A 19,142-nucleotide genomic window follows, 5' to 3' on the forward strand; every position below is an offset into this window, starting at 1 on the left:
ATCTCAGATTCTCCAGCATCGGCAGTTCCTACTATCCCTGAATCCATTTACATAGCAGTTGTCTTATGGAAAAATTGCACAATGTGTACATGGTGATGTATTGTGTGATTTCAGGAAGGAGTTGACTACAGCTAAAGGGAACAAAGGATATGGAGGGAAAGCGAGAACAGGGTACTGGGTTGGACGATCAACCATGATCATATTGAAAGGCAAGAGCAGGCTCAAAGGGCCAAATGGCTTGTTCCTGCTCCAATTTTCTATGTCTCCGTGAAGCCGCACTATGAATACATGGTTTGTCACCATTGTTCACCTGCTCCCTGACAACATGGAAGTCGTGGTAATGACAAATTGCTCCATCACTGACACATTTCTCATTCGGACCGGTGTCAAGCAGGGCTGCGTCATTGCCCCAACACTGTTCTCGATCGACCTCGCTGCAATGGTTCACCTCACCGCTAGCATGCTCCCTGCTGGAGTGGAGCTAACCTACAGAACCAGCAGGAAATTATTGAACCTCCGCCGAAACCAAAGTCATCCTAACCAGTGTCATCGAGCTGCAGTACGCAGATGTCGCTTGTGTGTATGTGCAATTTCAGGGGACGTACTCCAGACCATCATCAGCATCTTTACAGATGCATATGACAGCAGGGGTCTCACCCTGAACATCTGCAAGACAAAGGTCCTTTACTAACCTGGCCCGGCATTGTGGAGTGAACCCCTGATCATCGAGGTCCACGGGAAAGCCTTAGAGAAGGCTGACCACTTCAAATACCTCAGGAGTGTCCTGTCGACCAAAGCAGGTATTTATGAAGAGTTCCAGCACCACCTTCAGTGTGCTAGCATAGCCTTTGGCAGCCTGAGGAAAAGGGTGTTAGAGAACAACAACATTAGATCCAACACCAAGCTCATGCAATACAGAGCTGTGGTGGTTCCCACCCTCCTTTATGGCTCTGAGACGTGGACTGTGTACAGCAGACACCTCACGGCACAGGAGCAATACCACCAATGCCGCCTGTGCAAGATCCTGCAAATCGACCATCCTTGACAGCTAGGATGGGCTGAGATGTCATCCACATGACTGACACAAGACTTCCCACATGGGTGCTGTACTCCCAGCTTTGAAATGGCAGGGGAGCCCCAGCTGGTTAGGGTTAGGGTTACGGTTAAGGTTAGGGTAATCTGGCGAAGTCTGGCATTCCCAAGGACATCTGGGAATCACTGGCCCAAGACCATCCAAAGTGGAGGAGGAGCATGTGGGAAGGCGTCGAGCACCTCGAGACTTGCCATTGGGAGAAAGCGAAAGCCTGGCGAAAACAGCGAAGGGAGTGCACCGCCACAACAATGCCCCACCCACCCCTTCGGCAACCACATTTTACCCAAGCGTAACAAAGCCTGCAGTAGTGGCATTGGTTTGTAGAGCCACCTACACCCGGAGAGTGGGACACAGTCATCCTCGTCTGCGTCCTGAGAGTGGAAGAGAGTCATCCTTGTCTGCAAGGGACCGCCAATGATGGTGATGACTCGGTGAAAAGTATCCTGGAGCAAATCAACCCCTCTGGATCTCCTCCAAAAGCAAAAGGGAAACGAATACTGCAGATGTTGGAAATCTGAGCCAAGGATGGACCCATCTACCACCATCTGTCCACAGCCTTACCTTGGCACCCAGAGATGCTGACTACCTTCTTTTTGTCTGCTGAATGATTTATTTCCCTGGAAAGCTGCAGGGACATGGCTTACAATCCAGATGTTTTTGTGTCACTGTGTTATGAACTATGAGCTTCTATTTTGTTCATAATGTAATGACAGATGGTGTCGCGAGATTTGCTGAGGCGCTGGAAGAAAGGGTAAAAGTCCCGCTATTTATAGGAAGAACTGCTGTCGTGGTTCTACTTCACGGTACTGCGTCACTAAGCCAAATCCTCCCGCCAATATTAACCCTCTAAGACAAATCTACCAGTCGAGTTTAATTGAACCAGATCCACACAAGCAAACATTTTACAAACCAGTCTTATCCATCAGCAACAAAAGTGACTTGAAGCAAGTGTGGAAGGGAATTTCAAAATTACAAGGTAAAAGAGGACTTTCAAACTTATATTTGACGCTCTGAGCGCGCTTTCGGGCTATGATGTTTAAATGATGCTTTTGTTACATATCTGATTTAACAATTCTCTTCATAAAACTCGAGGATTAGAGGGTAATTGTGTCAGAGAATGGAGAGGTCGGTTTTGGAAGAGGGAATTGCAGTATTTTGGAAAAGATGTGGGCAGCTCCAAAATTGGATTTTTTTCTTAAAAAAAAACAAACAGATTTTTATTTTCATGTATTTTTTTCAATTAATTTACTTAACTACTAATGCAATAAATATATAAGAACCCACATTTTGCAACATATAGAGGCACGAAGTTGAGAAACCCTAACGTGTTCCTTGTGTCGGGGGGAGAGCCACGTGAAGATCAAACGCCGCGTTTTCATTGTCTTACTGTTAAAGTTTAATCATACCTAAAGGAATATTTGAGGAGAGGGATGGCAGCTTCCATGTTGTATCTCACAACCTGAGGGGCTTTCAGTGGGAACTCCAGGATGGGTGAAAATTTCAGTTCTCTCCATCATCGCCAAGAATGGAAACAGTTGAGTGTTGAGCTGTTCTCCATTACGCAATATTTGGCAATTCCAATTTCTTACAGTTTTTCTTTTTTCAACTCTTGAGCTCGTTTGAAGAACCTTTTATAAGCAGAGCGACAGATTGTACTGCATTTTGTGGCCAGAGTAATTCGCCAGATTCTGTACATAGGGACCTTTCACCACTAGGATACATCGATAAATTCAAATTTCGTTTGTATTTTTGTGTCTTCCTCTGCACCAAATACTTGTCTTCTCTCCCCTTAGAAAATGGGATACACTCTGAAGAGATAGACAAGGTTGGCGGGGGACAAGGAATGACAGATTTCAGTTATGTGGATAGATTGAAGAAGCTGGGATTGTCTTTTCCTTAGAGCCGGGGAGTTTAAATAACCATTTGCTAGAGGTGTTTTTTTAAAATATAGATAATTGATGGGGAGTCGGCATCCTGTTTCCCTATCTCAATTTTCCCTACACAGCTTGCTCAGCCATTTTATAGAGCAGTTAAGAGTCAACCACATTGCTGTGGGTCTGTTGTCACATACAGGCCAGACCAAATAGTTCTGGTAGATTTCCTCCATTGAAGGACCAAATGGGTTTTCACAAGAATCAGCATCATAGTCATGATCCCTGAGTCTGGCTTTCAATTCCAGATCATTTTAATTGAAATTAAATCGCATCAGAACCTATGTCCCCTGTTAACGTTGTTAACGTTGCCACTTCATCACCATCATTCCTGAACAGCAGCATTCGAAGCCATGAATGGTTCTGATAAAAAGAAACTGGGCCAGATTTTCCAGGTGGTAATCTCACCCAGATTGTCACTGCACCCCTTCTTTTTTTCTGATGACAGAAGGTAGCTCTGCACTTTTTTTTCATTCACGGGTTGAGGGCGTCGCTGGCTAAGCCAGCATTTATTGCCCAACCCTAACTGTCCAGAGGACAGTTATGAGTCAACCTCTTTGCTGTGAGTCTAGAGTCACATGTAGGCCAGCAGTTTCCTACCCTAAAGGATATTAGTGAACCAGATGGGTTTTTCCAACAACAGGCAATGGATTCATCATTAAACTCTTAATTCCAGATATTTCTGAATTCAAATTCTACCAGCTGCCATGGCAGGATTCGAACCCAGGTCCCCAGAACATTACCTGGGCCTTTGAATTAACAGTCCAGCAATAGTACCAGTAGGCCATTGCCTCCCCTACGAGGAGATTCTGCTCAGATCTCCCTAAGAAATATAGATCCATTCTGACAGCTCTTCCCTAGTATAGAACTGTCTGAGGAAGGCTAACCACAGTCTTTTTGTCTGAAATGTAAAGGCCTTGACAGCCACTTTGTGTGCTCCTGTCAAAGAGCAAGTGTTCTAAGATAAGTATAGTTTTAGGGTGCTGGGAAGGTAGGGTGCCCAATGATTAAAGGGTAAAATGCCAGGTAAGTAGGGGACTACTGGATAGGGTGTCAGATGGCAAGGGGCCAGGTGAGTAATACAGTATTTAGGGTTGGTTGTGATGGTGGGTATGTTGAGTCTGGCCGGATGTTGGGGATGGTGAATGACGTGCCTGGTGCTGTTTGGGTCCAAAAGTGAAGGGCTGGATTAGGTTCAGCAAAGGGAGGGAGCTTGTTGGATTGGGCTGGGGAATGGGTGGTTGGTGGGTAAGGGGAATATTGGGTCAAGTGGCAGCAGTGGTGGGGGTCTGGTTTGGGGGTCAGATCCAGTGGAGAGGGGTTTTGAATGTGGATTGAGGTGGAGGTATCAGCTGTCTAGGGCTTGTAGATCCTAGTTGTCAGATCCTGGGGGGGATGTCAAGTCAGGGTCTGGGACCTGGAAGGGGTCCAGGGAAGGTGTTGTTCCATGTGTGTTTCGTAAGTATGGAGTCAGTTTAACAGTCTTAACTTCCCATGAGAAACTATTTTACTTAACTTCATCAGAAACCTCTGATTTGAATGGAGACTTACAGAGGATTCCAGGGGTACAGGAATTGCCCAGTGGAAGATTCAATTTCCCAGGCAGTTCTTTCAGAATGTGCTATGATGGGGATTCTGCAGGGTCCCCATGTGCAACTCTCATCTACACTGGAATAACAACTGTCTGGCCATTGTGAACACTGCAGCACTGTTTAGACTGGCAGGAATGTTAGTAACCAGAGGAAGCAAATTTAGGCTGAACAGCAAAACAACCATGAGTGCATTTTTTTAAATTCAATGAATGGGTGGTCAAAGGAGGGTCTTAATTAATTTCAAAAGTAATATGGATTATTACTTGAAATTGATTTTAAAAAATACAGGGGCTACAGGAAAAAAGAACTAATTGAGCAGCTCTGAAAAGAGACGACACATGCACAACTGTATAATGTCCTTCTAAGCTGAATCAGTATATGGTATCAGAACTCTGTACACTTCCGTAACATTTTTATGAAATTAAACCTCAGATAGGAGCTGATTCAACATCTTCACTATCTTTGTGGCAAGGAAGGAGCAGTTTTTCATCTCTGACTGAAGGGTAAATGCAGCAAAAGTGTTTCATTTGGAGTTCATAGCACATATTTTATGTTATGAAATTCAAGCTTTGAAATATCTTTTGATTCATATATGTTCATGTAACATACAGAAGCTCTTGCTTACAGATGAGGTAGTTATGGGTGGAACTGCTTCAGAATAAGACATTGCAAAAAAAAACACTCCTGAAGAAATGCTTATGTAGAGTGCTGTGTCTTAGATTGCATCAGATCATCTTGTTTCATTGTATCCATTAGGCTCTTGAAATCTTGAAACTATTTTCACTGGAGCAGAGCTCAGTAGAAGGATATCTCATAAAAGAGTTTCTAAACTTTTGTTACTCTTTATGGGGTGAACAGGAAAAGGTTACTTTAGTTGGACAGGCAGTTATTAAGAGGGATTTCTAAAAATCCCTGTTATGAGATCAGGGGAAAATTGTTTGTGCAGTGTAGATAGAGTCGACAGGAAGAAACTTTTCCCCTTGATGGAGGAGTCAATGACCAGACACCCTAGATTTAAGGTAAGAGGCAGGAGGTTTAGAGTTGATGCGAGGAAAATCTTTTCACCCAGAGGGTGGTGGGAATCTGGAACTCATTAACTGGTAAGGCTGGTAGAGGCAGATGCCCTCAAAACATTTAAGAAGTATTTAAATGTGCAATGCCAAGGCATACAAGGGTCTTGGTCACGTGCTGGAAAATGGGATTAGAATAGTTTGTTCGTTTTGACTGGCACAGACCTGATGGGCTGAAGGGCTTTTTTACTAAGCTGTAGATTCCTAGGACTGTATGAGCATTGTTAAAAGCATGCAAAGGAGATGCGGAGACAGAGACCATTGTAACTTTTAAAAGGAGAATGGTAAAAGTAAAATAGAGACTGTTGAAAAAGACTATATTTTTTGAATGTCCTCCATCCATCTTGTAAACGTTTGAGTCTTTGTACTTAGAAGTGGAGCAACCTTCCACTCCATTTCCCACTATAAGTTCTCTCTTCAAAATGAAACTCCTCGCTGCCCACATAGAAAAGATTACTCACACAGTAAGCATTAGTTTCAATGAACACTTCCGTACACCTCAACACAAAACAGTTCTCCCCAATTGACTTAATAAAATAAAGATAGTCGTAATCAAATTAAACTTTGTACATATCAATTTGTATCAAAGTCTTGCATTTAGCTTGCCATGAGCACACTTCTAGGTGTGTATTTAGTATAGAAAAATAAAGCAACAATTTTCTGTTTGGTTTCCTGTTCTTGGTAACCCGAGCCTTTCTTAGAGATTTAGAATTCGTAGAAATGCTCTTCAGACTCTAAGAAACAAAATTTAACTTAACAATGTTCCAGGAAGGGGACAGTGTGCAACAGCAGGCAGGCAGCCCAAAAGTACAATGCAGGCCTGGTCATTGCATTTGGCTTTAACTCCTGGATTTGACCCAATTAGAATGAGCAAGTTTGATGGTGACACACTTGACTAACATTCAGCTGCACTATTTTAAGTGAAACTGCAAAGATACTAGTTGTTGGAATGCAGAGACGGGGTGGGGGGAGGTGGGGTGGTGGGGGGACCAAGTGAACTAAGTGTTGTTATGAGTTTTACTGTGCTAAGTATATGCCTTGTTTCACTGATGCTTCCCTGAATTTAATGCTATGGTGTTCAAGTCCCTGTAGGACATCCTCTTCCCCGTCAATAGGAGAAAATAGCCCGACACTGAAAGCAAGAACGAGTAGCAAATGATTGCTTTAGAGACCAGCAGCAGAAGTATGCTGCCACACTCCAGATTCAATGCTGAAAAATTTTGATGGCCGAAGTGGGTCAGGAAACTGTGTGCAGTTAGTACATTCAGCTGCATCTTTGCACCACACTCCTGCTGCACATCTTTTGATCAATATTTTACTAAGCCTTAATGCTTCCTCTGAATCACTTTACAATATCAATATCCTTTTTATTGTCACATGTGCCCTATTGTACGAGGACACTGAAAAACTTTTACAATGTCTGCCTTATGGCGACATCTTAGGTATAATTCTCGGATACAGCAGAGGAATAAAAGTAATTGCTTAATTACATAGTTGAAAATAAGTTAAAAATAGGAATATATTAAGGGGTTAACATTACCATGTTCTAAGGTAAGGATTGCCCCCTCAGTCCGGTCTCTGTCTAGGACTCACTGCCTGCGCGCTGCTCCAGGGGCTGCTTCCCGTGTGCTGCTGTGGGGCTTTTTCCCCACACTGCCCCAGGCTCACAGCCCACGTGCTGCTCGTGTGTTCTGGGGCTCACGGATGCACCTCCAGGCCCCAGTGTGCAAGGGCACACAGCTCCCTCTGGTTCTCCGCAAGTCTCGGCCCGTGCTCCCTCCAGTTCTCCACGGGTCTCGGCCTGCTCGCTTCAGTCCTGTGCAATTCCACACTCTTGGGGCGAAAGGGAAACAGAGAGGGAAAGGGGGTAAAAGACCTGGCGAGCAGAGGAGCTCCAACCGGAGCGTCCTACTCTGTCACCATCTTGGATATGTATACTTAAATCTCCTCACTCAGCCTTCAGAAGACAACTGCATTATATTATTCTAATCAGCAACCTACATTGCATGGGATGATTGTTTAGGACTGAGATGAAGGTACATCTCTTAGTTGAAAAGCTTTGTGACATTCTATCACAGAGAGTTGAGGATGCTTCGTTGTTGAATACATTTCAGGCTGGGATAGGTGGACCTTTGGCCTTCCAGGGAATCAGCCCATCAGGAAAGGGTGGGAAAGTGGAGTTGAAGCCATAATTGTGTTAAACGGCAGAGCGACCTCGATGGGCCAAATCCTGCTCCGGTCCCTTCTGTTCTTGTAATCCCATTTTCGCCTGCTGCCGAGCAGTGGTCTTCTCAATATTGATACATGATGATATCTAATGCTAAGCAATGGTTTGCTGGAAAGGGATGATAGGGGGATTGTAGGCCTGCTTTGAATTGATGGAAGGAATTATTGGTTGGGGGGTGGTGTTGTATGTGTAACATGTGGCCTCCAGATGGATGCAAACCAAACATTGCCATTATATGGTCATCCTGACAATTACATATACCATAGTTCATTCATTGGCTGTGGGACATTCCTTTTCTGGTGGGACTTTGTGCTATTAACTTCTCGTGAAAGTCATAACCTGGATAGTTTCCTGTGGAATGATGCCCCTCATGGAGGGCTTGGCTGGAGCACACTGAGGGACACCAACATGTCTGTCAACATGCCCGAAGCACATCTTCAGCATCCCGATTGCTTGCTCAATAACGTATCAGATTGTCATCTTGATCGCATTCTTGCACTCCTGCGCTTTTCTATTTTCAGGTTCCTCGTGTGCCATCAGCAGCTATTTTCTGTAAGTGTGTAAAAAGATCAGGGAGAGTGGACTGAGGCAAAAGCTTCACGGAAGGTAGCTGGGAATGTTGTGTACGCCTCCATAATCAGGATTGCATGTTAGCTGTACATTGATGGAATAGAACCTCTTGCATTTCACAATCAAGCTGGAGTCACTGGGAGTAGTGGGGGGGAGGTGGTGACCTTCATTGCTGGACATATGCAATCAGCAATGCCCACCATCTGTGGGAAACCAGCCAGAGCCTCAGACATCGCTTGTTCCGACTGGTATCATCCCTAGCACAGTGTAATCATTGTTCATCCCTGGAAAACATGACATTGGGCACCTGCTTGATGCATCTGTGGGAAACCAGCTGTGAAATCCTGCAAATATTACCAGCTTAGAGATAGCCAAGAACTGCAGACGCTGGAGTCACAGACAACACAGTGTGGAGCTGGAGGAACACAGCAGGCCAGGCAGCATCAGAGGAGCAGGAAAGTTGACGTTTTGGGTCGGGACCCTTCCTCAGAAATGGGGAGGGGAAACGGAGCTGGGAAATAAATAAGGGGGAAGGTAGGTGGGATGATGATAGATGGGTGCAGGTAGGGAGTGGTAGAGGTTGGTCAGTGGGCTAGGTGGGGCAGATAGATGGGAGAGAAGATGGACGGGTTGTGTCAGGTCAAGGAGGCGGGGATGAGAGGGAGGATTGGACATGGGATGAGGCCGGGGGTGGGGAGATTTTAAAACTGGTGAATTCTATGTTTAGGCCATCAGGCTAATAGGAATAGGTGGAATATGAGGTGCTGCTCCTCTAGTTTGCGTGTGGCGTCATTGTGGCACTGGAGGAGGCCCAGGAAGGACATGTCACCCAGGGAGTGGGAGGGGAGTTAAAATGGTTGGTGACCCAAAGGTGTTGTCGATTATGGCGTATAGAGTGCAGGTGCTCTACAAGGTGGTCTCCGAGTCTCTGCTTGGTCTCACCGATGTAGAGAAGGTCACATCGGGACCAACGGATACAGTAGACCATGTTGGAGGCTGTACAGGTGAACCCCTGTTGGACATGGAAAGTTTGCTTTGGGCCTTGAATGGAGGTGACAAGGGAGGTGTAGGGGCAGGTTCAACACTTCTTGCATTTGCAGGGAAAGGTGCCAGGGGTGGTGGGGCTAGTGGGGAGTGTGGAGCAGACGAGGGAGTCGCGGAGAGAGCGATCCCTTCAGAAGGCAGATAGGGGTGGGGAGGGAAATATCTCTTTGGTCATGGGGTTGGATTGGAAGTGGCGGAGAATGATACACTGGATGCAGTGGTTGGTGGGGTGATATGTGAGGACCAGGGGGATTCTGCTTTTATTTTTGTTAGGCGGAGGAGGAGTGAGGGCAGAAGTGCAGGAAATGCAAAAGATGCGGTTGAGGGCAGTTTTGAACACCAGAAGGGGGATGTTGTGGTCCTTGAAGTAGGAGGACATCTAGGATGTCCGGGAGTGGAATGCCTCATCTTGGGAACAGATGCAGTGGAGGCGGGGGAATTGGGAATGGAGGATCGCATTCTTGCAGGAGGGTGGGTGAGAGGAGGTGTCGTCAAGGTAGCTATGGGAGTCGGTGGGCTTGAAATAGAAGTCAGTGCAGAGACGGTTACCGGAGATGGAGACGGAGAGGTCCAGGAAGGGGAGGGAGGTATCGGAGATGGTCCAGGTGAATTTGAGGTTGGAGTGAAAGGTGTTAGTAACATTGATGAACTGTTCAAGCTCCTTATGGCAGCACAAGGCAGCGCCAATACAGTCATCAATGTAGGGGAGGAAGAGGTGGGGGGTGATGCCGGTGTAACAGCAGAAGAGGGACGGTTCCACGTATCCTACAAAGAGGCAGGCATAATTCGGACCCATACAGGTGCCCATAGCCACCCCCTTAGTCTGTAGGAAGTGGGAGGAGTTAAAGAAAAAGTTGTTAAGGGTAAGGACGAGTTTGATTAAGCGGATGAGGGTGTAGGTAGAGGAGGACTGGTCGGGCCTGTGGGAGAGGAAGAAGCAGAGGGCTTTTAGGCCATCTGCATGGAGGATACAAGTGTTCAGGGATTGGATGTCCATGGTGATGATGAGGTTTTGGGGGCCAGGGAATTGGAAGTTTTGGAGGAGGTGGAGGGTGTGGGTGGTGTCCCACACGTAGGTGGGCAGGGGGGGGAAGACAGAGTCAAGGTAAGGCGATATGAGTTCAGTGAGACAGGAGCAGGCAGAGACAATGGGTTGGCCGGGGCAGTCAGGTTTCTGGATTTTGGGAAGGAGATAGAACCAGGCAGTGCGGGGTTGGGGAATGATGAGGTTAGGTACGAGGTCACCTGAGGTAATGAGGTTGTTAATGCTCTGAGAGACAATGGTTTGGCCCCACCCCTCCTCTATTTATTTCAGAGCACCCTTCCCCCTCCCCATTTCTGAAGAAGGGTCCCGACCCAAAATGTCAACTTTCTTGCTCTTCTGATGCTGCCTGGCCTGCTGTGTTCCTCCAGCTCTACACCTAGATCTGAGGACAGTGATGACTTTGACAGCCCCATATAATGTGCAGCTATCTGATCCACTTGTCTGTGAGCCTTTGCCTAGTAGGCTGCGAATGTCTGGCACAGAGCCTTGAGACCCTGCCAGGTCTACAAAGCTGATCTTCTGTCTGCACAGGCCATTTTATGGATATTGACTCTTGTGGCCTGCACATCTTTGCTCATTCCTTCTCTGCTGTGGAGTGGCAAGTTAGAGGACACGTCTTGTCCTCAATGAGAAACCAAAGAACTGCGGATGCTGGAAATCATAAACAAAAACAGAAATTGTTGAAAAAACTCAAGAAATCAGGAAACATCTGTGGAGAGAAAGCAGAGTTAACATTTTGGGCCCAGTGACCTTTCTACATAACTGATTGTGGCTAGGAAAAGATTGGTATATATGCTAAAGAAGAAGTGGGGTAGTCAGGAGGAGTAAACGATAGGTGGGGATGGAGCCCAGAGAGAGAGAAAAACAGCTGGGCAGACAAAGGAATATGTGGAGTCAGCCTGGGAGAATGAATAGTTGCTAATGGGGAACACTAGTGGCTAACAATGGGTTGGCTATAGTAGCAGCCCATGTGATAACAAGGCTTGGAGTGTAAGGGTTGCGGTAAGGACATGGGAGAAGGTGCTCAGGCCTTAAAATGATTGAACTTGATACTGAGTCCAGAAGGCTGCAGGGTCCCCAAGTGGAAAATGAGATGCTGTTCTTCCAGCTTGTACAGCTTCACCAGAGCACTGCAGCAAGCCTGAGACAGAGACGTTGGCCAGGGAACACAGTGTGTAGTGAAGTGGCAGGCAGCTGGAAAATCAGGGTCATTTTTATGGACAAAAAGTAGGTGTGCGTTTTATGTTGCTGGCTGGTGGTCTTCCTACTGTTTCTGATATCTTTTTCTGCTGTTCTTGGTACTAACAATTATGTTGGTCATCTTGCCCATTACCCAAGGTCCAAACTAAAACAGCACAATTAGCATGCATGCTGATCAGCTATTTATGATGGCAACCCCAAGAACAGATACACAGACATCCCACGTGAAAGTAACTTCCAAAACAGTGAAACAAGCAAAAGCAAATTATCAGAACAAGCATTATGAATAGAAACTCTTCACAAAACTAGGTGAGGTAACAGCTAGAGGATTTAATTTCTGTTTTTGCCGATCATTTCTTCAGCTGCCTCACATTATGCTCACTGTTGAACTCCAGAAAAGCCCAGGAAACTCGTGTAGCCACAATTGAATCCCAAAGTCCCTGTTACGAGAGCTCATAATGAGTTATTAACAAATTTAACTCGCTACTTTCTCTCTTGAATGAGTTGCTAGCATGCTGCCTAATGTACTGTGCAGGCAAATGCAAAATTCAACAGAATGATGTCAGCTTCCCGGGTGCATTGTCAATTCTGTGCATTTAACCCCATTCCCTCTTAAACCACACACACTCCACTTCTCCAAGTGACCTCACTGCCTATCTATCTCCTCGCAAGTGTGAACGAGTAGCAATTTTATAGGGTAAATCTCCATCTTTGCCGAACATACAAATAAACTTTAGACTTAAAACTTCTTGTGAACAGGTTCACTGGAGATCAGCTCCAAACTGCACATACCCTGGGCAGTTCAGTTGTGAGGCTTAAACTGTGTACTGCACTGCTCTTCAAAAACACTTCAATGGTTATTCAGTACATTGGCGTATCCTAAGGTTTATATACTACAATTGTATAGTAAGTCACTATGTAATCATACGTCTTTCTTACTAATATAATTAGTTGGTGTGTTGGGAGTTTATAATTCACTTTTTAAAATGCCTGTACTTTTTGCTACGATTGCAATACATAAATTATTGACTCTACCACACCCTTCAGGAAGTGAGTTCAGATCCCCACTACTCTTTGAGTGAAAAAAAAACGCTCCTCAACTCTCCTCGTTCCTTAGCTCTCCTCTCAGCTTTCCATCATTTAGCTTAAGTTCATGCCTCCTGGTTGCTGACCCATCTGCTAATGAGAAAAAAGTGCCTTCCCACCTGACCTATCTACCCCCCTCATAGTTGTACACACCCCTATCAGGACCCCTCTCAATCTGCACAACTCACAAGGGAAACGACCCCGGCCTTTCCAATCTTTCCTCACAGCTTAGAACCTCGAGGTAACTTTTGCACTCTCCCTAGTGCAATCACATCCTTCCTATAAAATGGTGACTGGACTGCATACGGTACTCCAGTCGTGATCTAAGCAGCGTTTTGTGCCATTCGAGCATAGCCTCTTTGCTGCTACAACTGTGGCATTGTTTCACTCATTGCTCTGTTATATCAATCACTATCACCCTTAATACAATAAAGAAAAGACTGAAAGCTGAGTGGTGCCCTTTCTCTTCCTCCTATTCCCCCTGTCTCATGCATTTTTGATCAACCTTCAGACAGCAGTCATACTTTTTGTTTGGGACTAGGAAGATAGTTCTGAGGCCAGATTCTGCTCCTGCTATTAATCCTCCCTTTGGACTGAGCAATGTTAAAAAAAACACACAATAAATTTACTGGGAATACATCAGACAGGCAAGAAAGACTGAATAATTCTATGATATAGTCATAGTTATAGTGTCATACATCACAGAAACAGACCCTTCGGTCCAATCAGTCCATGCCGAAGGTAATCCCAAAATAAACTGGCCCCACTTGCCTGTTCCTGGCCCATATTCCTCCAAACCTCTCCCACTCATGTACTTATCTAAGTGTTTTTTAAACATTGTAATTGTACCCACATCCACCACTTCCTCAGGAAGTTCATTCGACACATGAACCATCCTCTGTGTAAAATAATTGCCCCCATGTGTTTTTTAAATCTCTCTTCTCTCACCTTAAAAACGTGCCCCCTTGTCTTGAAATCCCCCATCCTAGGGAAAAGGCAACTACCATTAACTCTATCTATACCCCTCATCATTTTATAAACTTCATAAGGTCATCTCTCAGCCTCCTACGCTCTAGTGAAAAACATCCCAGCCCATCCAGCCTTTCTTATAACTCTGACCTTCCATACCTGGCAACATCCTGGTAAATCTCTTCTGAACCCTCTGCAGTTTAATAATACCCTTCTTATAACAGGGCAATCAGAACGGGATACAGTATTCCAGAAGAAACCTCACCAATGTTCTGTACAATCTCAACATGACTTCCCAATTCCTATACTCAAAGGACTGAGCATTGAAAGGAAGCGTGCTAAATTTTAACAGTGGGTGCTAGCATAAAATGCACACTATCAACTTGGCTGTTACTAAACATCCCCTGAATACTGGGTGGAATTTATTTTTAATTTCCCTTGGAAGATTTACAGTTTCAGTATTTTCACACCAGGGATTTTACAGCCCTACATATCCTTTAAATACTGCCTTAAAGATGGGATGATATGATGGTCCAGCCTGGCTGCCTGACTCTAGATGTAAACTTTGAGCTCACTAAATCTTTGGCAAAAATCCCCTTCTTATCCTTCCTGCTCTCGATTAAAACAATTCATGGGCTTCCTAAGCTTAAAGAAACTCCCTCATTCTGAATCCAAACCATTAGTCATTGAGTATTTATCGCACTGAAGGAGGCCATTTGGCCCCATCAGGTTCATGCTGGCTTTTCATAGATCAATCCAGTTATTCCCATTTCCCATCTGTCCCTGTAGCCTTACAAGTTATTTCCCTCCAGCCTGCTGATCTGATTCCCTTTTGAAATTATTAACTGTCTCTGCTCCATCACCCTCATTAGCAACAAGTTCCAGGTCATTACTGTACACTGTATAAAAACATTTTCCCTCACATCCCTCCTGTATCTGATAGCCAAAACCTTGCATCCATGCCCTTTAATTCTAGGACCATCAGCAAATGGGAACAGCATTTCTTTGTCTGTCTTATGTAAACAACTCCAGTTTCCCAAACCTAACCTTGTCATTAAAGTCCCTCACGCTTGGAACAGTCTGGTCAATCTCCTTTGTGGCCTCTCAAGGACCCTCACATCCCTCCTAAAATGTGGTGACCAGAACTGGATTCTAGCTGTGGCCTGACCAGAACTTTATAAAGTTTCAATGGAATGTTCTTATTTATGCAGCCCAAGATCGCAGAAGTTTTGCTAACCATCTCTCAATATATCGTGGCACCTTAGAGTTAGGGGCATGAACTCCCAGGTCTCTCTGTCTCTGTTCATTTTGTGGAATTGTACTGTTAACTATATACTTTCTCTCCCTCTGCCTTCTGCTAAAATGGGGTACATCAATGTCCACCATCCTCTAGTCTGAAAATTCGCCCCAGTGAGTGTCTTACATTGTTGGGAGTGTGAGGGTCAGGAGGTCATGTTTGATTTATGATCATACAACAGTACGACCCAGTGGTATTATAATATTATTATATCATTTTTGATCTGGACCAGATGCTCACACAAATCTTTCCGATGTTTGCTGCCTTAATTTAGTCACGACCAATGAGCAAACATCTGGCCAGATGCCACACACAAATTATTGATCTTTATGTTACAAGGGGAAAACACTCAATGAATATTGACAAAAGGCTCCCATTAACACAGAGTTTTCATTTATTACTTTAAATTGTATAGAATGCGAAACAAAATATTATCGTTTTACTTTTTTTCTGCTGCGAACCACTCTTAGTTATCGTTTCCACCCATTTATTATTGACGTGGAATTTCCCTGCAGAGCATGCATATTAAAGTTTCACAGAAGTAAAAAGTAAAGTTGCCATAGACTCACCAAACCATAAGAGTGTTCTGTCATTAGAGAGAAATGATTGGCAGTGATTTCACGTCAGGCAAGGGGAGAGGTTGAAAAAGAGAGTCCTTCTGAGAGATATCAGCTAGTGTGGGAATTGAACCTGCACTGTTGAAATCACTCTGTGTTGCTAACCAGCTGTCCAGCTAACTGACCTCTTCTACAAGAGTAGAGTCAAAATGATTGTTCTTATCATGCAATCCTCTGACTGTCTGAGACACTGAATTTGCCTCCAAACCATTAAACATCAATGAGTATTACAGCCATACACAACTTCTCAGCTATGAATAGCATATGAAGCGTGGGACATTGTCATGACAAAGTGCACCACTACAGTCAAAATGTTTCCACAGTACAAATATCCCACTTTATCCCTGCATTTGAGTCTAAACTGATTCAATTTATCCTGTTATTTAGATTAAATGTGTCTCCATTGAAGCATTACTACCCATCAGATATTCCATTTAGAAATTCATGTATATTTGTAATTATGACATTTATTTTAGACTGCCTATCAGAAATTCCATTTAGAGATTTATATATGTAATTATGACATTTACTTTAGTCTATGCATATTTCAGTTTTGCTTACCAAAACAAACAAGATTGTAATGTTCAACTTTAATAAAAGAGTCATCAGTAGATTTACTGTTCAGAATTGTTATCACCAATACACGTAAACATTGTGAATTTAGGGGACGAGATAGCTGAGATTCAAAGACTTAGATGTGTAGGCGGACGAAAGTAACCAAAGCTAAAATTATGCAGGTTGCCATGTGACGTGAGGCTCAGCAGGGTGTAGGTGAAAACTTCAGTGATGTATCTTCCTCTTCCACGTTAGTATGTGACGGCTGAAAAACCCCAGCGCCGATAGAGCAGAGAAATTTCCAAAACAAGGTGCTAGCCCCTGACAGCGGGGAAGCTTTGCTTTGCAGGGTTTAAATGGAGCAAATGAATGAGTTCATCTTGAGATTGTTACTAATTTTGGATTGTTAAATTAGGAAACAAATTAGTCACGTGATTGGTTAGAGTAGTGGTGATACGGTATTATAGTCACATTTTGAATACAGAATTTATAACCATACCTATTTGTTTATAGCGAATAACCATAGCAATCTATTATGTAGTGGCATTATTAAACTGAGTAATTTTCCAGTAGCATTATTCATACTGCAGTGCCAACATCTCTAAATATTCACTCCTCATCACCAGTTTCAATTTTAGCTTTGCTTACATTAGTCCTCCTTCCTAATTAAAATCTCACGTTCAGTTTTAGGTCTATAATTTCTCTCCTCCCAGCTTCACATTGGATGTAATTCAAATGAAAGCAAAATCCTCTGAAACAAACAGAGAATGCAGGAGAAGTTGACCAGGTCTAGCACATCTGTGGAATGAGAAACTGACTTAATATTTCAAGTCTGGTGTGACTGTTCTTCAGGATTGAGAGTCACATTAGACTCAAAACACTAACTGTTTCTCTCTCCACAGGTGCTTGCCAGACCTGCTGAGTTGCTACAGCAATCTCTGTTTAGCAATGTTTATGTTATTTGCATATAATGATTTTGATTGGTAAATTCACTTTTTTTTACTAAAGTTTAACATTACAATATTGTTTGTTTTGATAAGCAAATGTGAAATATGGAATGGGCTAAAATAAATGTCATTGTTACAAATATGTGTGAATCTCTCAATGGACTGCCCGATGACCAGTAATGCATCAATTAAGATGCATAAATCTAAATAACAAGCTAAATTGAATCAGTAGAGACTTGAATGAAGGATAGGATGAGATATTTGTACCGTAGCAACGTTTTGTTTTGGCTGTGGATCTACAGGTTGCCATGCCAATGTTACATTGTCTACAGTGAAGTGTGTGTTCTACATTTCATATGCTGTGCTGAGAATTGGTGTTTAGCTGTAATATTTATTGAAGCTTAATGGTTCGGAGGCCAGAATATGTTTTTGTACAATAAAATGAAACACGGCAGTGGTTTTGACATACTGCAAATAGAAAAAAAATTTTGAACAGTCATAGTGCCGTTGCCTGCATAGGCATTCACAATTCAATCTGGATGGTAGAGGTTTTGGGTTTGGAAGGTACTGTCTTTGGTGATTTTCTGCAATGCATCTTGCAGATAGAGTTCACACTGCTGCTACTGAATATCAGTGTTGGAGGGAGTGGATGTTCAAGGTCCTGGTGCTAAACAAATGGAATGCTTTTTACTCTTCTGGCAGTAGTCCTCACTGAAATGCATGGAGGCACCTGTCAGTCAGCGGTTCCTGGCAGTATGTTGAGGGTCACCTCCCATACAAGTCCAAGGTGTTTGGCCGTGTGTTCTGGTTCACGGGCTCTTTGCCTCTGCAGTCTGGGTACTGACTCACAGCCAGTCCTGTAGGTCTATAACAGCCAGTCTGACGGCTGGGGTGGGCTAGAGCTAACGTAGTCAGGGTGATGTACAGCCATTGGTCAGTGGTCTGGCCATTTCATGCCTGGGTCTGTTTGGGTCAGTTTGTTGAAGAAGATGGACCACGGTCAGTCTGTTGGGTCTATTCCTGTCCCTCCCTGTGCAGGGCGGCAAAGTCCCTGATTGCCAACCCCACAGGGTCCTCTCCTGCCGGGGCCTGAGTAGGTAACCGGTCTGCGATGGTCCTCCAAGTGCCAGCAATCTGGGGCAACCTGCAGAGCTGTCACAGTGAGGAACTTCCACATTTTTGAGGATTTGTGCTCCAGAACTTGCCACTCCCCTAGTCAAGCTCTCCCAGTACCGTTACAACACTGTATTTGGGGTGGCATGGTGGCTCAGTGGCTAGCACTGCTGCCTCACCTGGGTTCAATTCCAGCCCTGGGCGACTGTCTGCGTGGAGCTTGCACGTTCTCCCCGTGTCTGCATGGGTATCCTCTGGGTGCTCTGGGTTCCTCCCACAGTCCAAAGATGTGCAGGCTAGGTGGATTGGGCATGCTGAATTGCGTTTACGCTAGGTGGGTTAGACATAGGAAATGTAGGGGGATGGGTCTGGGTGGGATGCTCTTCAGAGGGGCGGTGTGGACTTGTTGGGCTGAATGGCCTGATTCCACACTGTAGGGATTCTATGATCTACCTGACAATATGTAAAATAACCCAGGTATGCCCTGTACACAAAAAGCAGGACAAATCTAACCCAACCAATTACTGCCCCATTAGTCAACTCTCAATCATCAGCAAAGTGATGGAAGGTGCCATCAACAGCGCTATCAAGCAGCACCTGCTCAGCAATAACCTGTTCAGTGACGCCCAGTTTGGGTTCTGCCAGGGCCAGCTTAGTTCAGACATGGACGAAAGAGCTGATTTCCAGAGGTGATGTGAGTGTGACGGGCCTTTGACATTAAGGCTGCATTTGACTGAGTGTGGTATCAAGGAGTCCTAGCAAAACTGAAATCAGTGGGTTAACAAG

At 44.4% G+C, this 19,142-nt stretch overlaps 1 protein-coding gene across 1 annotated transcript in view; it reads left to right on the plus strand.

The window, feature by feature from the left end:
- The first annotated feature begins 1,910 nt into the window (after nucleotides 1–1,910).
- The window catches only part of LOC109912914 (sodium-coupled neutral amino acid transporter 1-like), a 152,311-nt gene continuing 135,079 nt past the window's right edge, over nucleotides 1,911–19,142 (plus strand). The window contains exon 1 of the mRNA XM_048607952.1: nucleotides 1,911–2,069. The gene's annotated coding sequence lies outside the window, so the exon portion shown is untranslated. The remainder of the gene's footprint in view (nucleotides 2,070–19,142) is intronic.

The sequence above is a fragment of the Rhincodon typus genome, chromosome 18 (genome assembly GCF_021869965.1).
Source record: "Rhincodon typus isolate 14 chromosome 18, sRhiTyp1.1, whole genome shotgun sequence".
NCBI lineage: Eukaryota > Metazoa > Chordata > Chondrichthyes > Orectolobiformes > Rhincodontidae > Rhincodon > Rhincodon typus.